The following is a 3075-nucleotide window of genomic DNA, read 5'->3' on the forward strand; positions in this document are numbered from 1 at the left end:
TTTAGGATAAGTGCCTGCTAACCATAGACCGATTGACGTAACCAAGACATGCCACATGGTGGCAGTGCTTCCGAAGGATGAAGATTAAAAACCCTTGTTTGGTGATTATAGAGGTCTAGGACTTTAAAAGCGAAGCAAGTAGTTCTCAAACATCACTCCTAAAGAACAGCAGCACTAGAAACTTAAACATGGTAGCCTTTCTCAATCTGCAGACAAGATTAAATAAAAGATATAATTTAGTCAATTTTCTCCTTCCAAACTTTCTTAAACCTTTGGGACCTGCTTTTTATTCTCTGCCAGTGAACAAATATAAATAGAACACTTTGGACTGGGCTGAGTATGTTAAGTTCCATGGCTTATTATTTCACGGACATGTAGAATTGCTTTTTTTTTTTTTTTATAAAAAGGGGGTTTATTTGGCTACACAGTTACAGTCTTAAGGCCATAAAGTGTCCAAGGTAACACATCAGTAACCAGGTACCTTCACTGGAGGATGGCCAATGGCATCCGGAAAACCTCTGTTAGCTGGGAAGGCATGTGGCTGGCATCTGCTCCAAAGTTCTGGTTTCAAAATGGCTTTCTCCCAGGACGTTCCTCTCTAGCAAGCTTGCTCCTCTTCAAAACGTCACTCACAGCTGCACTCCCTAGAATTGCTTTTTAATACTGATTTGTGTGCTGGAATGATAGATCCTACTAGTAAAAACTTTTCTGAATTTATATCACCAGATTAAAATCATCAGTATCACAAAGTATTTCCTATAAGTACCATACTTCCAGGTGCTCTGTCAGTTAAACCCATTTGAGAATCATGATCTGATCCAATGTCTATAAATGAGAAAACAAGGCTCTGAAAAGTTAAATGACTTACATAAGGCCACAAAGCCATCTATGGGGACAGGCTCAGGCTAATCCCTTTAAACAATCCAGATCTTTCCCTTGCTGCCACCTTCCACCTTCATAAAAGGGTACTCTAGGAACTTTGTCTTCCTTTCTTCACCTCTCATTCATTACTCAACCTATTGCAAACTACCTTCTGCCTCCACACCCAACAAGATCCTATCATCCATCCTCTTTTCCTCTCAGGTCTCACTCTATCCACTTTTTATACTTTTATTATTAATTTCAAACTGATGATTCCCAAATACGCATCTATATAGCACTCCTCCTCATATTTAGAGGGCTAAGATTTTGGGGGGGCTTACTCCATGCTGGAAATGTTATGTCTCATCTTATTTAATCTTCACAGTAAATTTGTAACTTAAATAATATTGTTATCTCCATTTTAGCAGATGAGAAAACTTAGCTTTAAAAGGTTAGTAACTGGTATAGCTCTACCTGACTGCAGGGATCATAGAGGCCATCAGAGAGACTTTGTCTGAGTAGTCTTTGCATTCTTCCTCCTTCCCATTCTGGTTTCCCAATAACATTTATCACTGTCTGCAATTTTATTTACATCTATTTGTTTATTTTTGCTCCAAAAGGACAGGCACTTTGTGTTATTTACCAATAGCCATTCTCTAAATTAAGCGTGCATCAAAATGATCTCAAGGGCTTGTTAAAACACATAGTGGTGGGATCTGCCCCCAAAGTTTCTGATTTAGTATGCCTGAAGCGGGGCCTGAGAATTGCATTTCTAACAAGTTTCCAGGTGATGCTGATGCTGCTTGCTGGTCTGGGGACCACACGTTGGGAACCAAGGACCTAGAATATTTCTGGCGTATAGTAGGGGAATCAATAAATATTTGTTGAACTAATTAATTTACTTGACAACTATATTATTCCTCCTGAATTCCCTCTTGAAGTGAATAAATGAGAAAATACTCCTGATATTAGTATTTTCAGATCTCTTTGCAGCTTGTGAAAGACATTTTCAACTCCCTACTGGCCATCCAGCAAACATCAAACTCAACTTGTCCAATCATTTGCACCTCAAACCTGCTCTGCTTATCTCATCATCATCTCTACGCAGTCATCCAAATTCAAAATTTCTGATACTTCCAACTCTTTCATTCCACTATTGAATCAGTCTCTAAGTCTTGTTGATTCTACCAATAAATGTCTCTTAAACATTTCACTGCCTGCACCTTAGAAAACTTGGAAGAGGGAGCCAGTGGATAGGATGACCAAGTATCCGAGGTTGCCTGGGACTGTGGCAGGAGTCCCGAGATGCGGGAGTTTCAGTGCTGAAACTGGGAAGGTCCTGGGCAAACTGGGACAGTTGGTCACCCTACCAGTGGCTAGAACTGGGGGTGGGGGAGGCGGGGGAGATGGTAAATACTCTGATCCTTCTTTCCTTGTGCCCTTTGATCTCCTCCTGGTGCCTTCCAGTAGCCTAACCCAACCTGAAGCCTGAGGGTAAGGGAGTTGGACTAAAGCACTTGGAGAGTTAATCTTGCTTGGACACAGAGCAGGGCAAAGAAAGGACAGAGAATGGACCTGAAGTGGCAACAAGATAACCAACGCAGGGGCAAAACTGGAATTAGAATTGTCTGGGATTAGTCTGACTCCAGAGTTGTTATTCTTTTTGCTTTGTCCAAAGATAGAAGTGGAATGGGTGTTTTCTGTATCCTCAAATTAATCTATCCAAGGATAGTCTTTGGTATGTAAGCAGACCGCAATGTTTTCCTTTTGGTGCTCAATGGCGTGAATGTCATGTAAAAAAAGAGGCAGACAGAATATAGCTGCTCAAGGGCTGGAGTCATTGGAGAAGTCTCCCACAGGAGCCTGGGACTCCCCCTGGAAAGATTCAGAACACCCTCGGGTGCCCTGGCTGGAGGGCTCACTCCTCAGATTACGCTGGATAGGAGATACCGAGCCACGGCAAGGGTCAAAGGTCAAAGATTACCAGTAGCGAGGTACCTTCTTGCAAGGCCAGAAACCCGACCGCCCGGCTCCTAGCGCACCTCCACGCTAGCGCGTGCTCAGCTGACTAGAGAAACAGCGAACCGCCAACCCAACCCAGATTATACTGTCAAGCTGACTCGGAGGCGCTTAGTGATTGGTAAAACGGAGTGGGGGCGGGGATGCAGATAGAAAGCCTCTTCCCGATTGGTGCAAATCATTGAAGGTCGGGCC

The sequence above is a fragment of the Choloepus didactylus genome, chromosome 2 (genome assembly GCF_015220235.1).
Source record: "Choloepus didactylus isolate mChoDid1 chromosome 2, mChoDid1.pri, whole genome shotgun sequence".
NCBI classification, from domain to species: domain Eukaryota; kingdom Metazoa; phylum Chordata; class Mammalia; order Pilosa; family Megalonychidae; genus Choloepus; species Choloepus didactylus.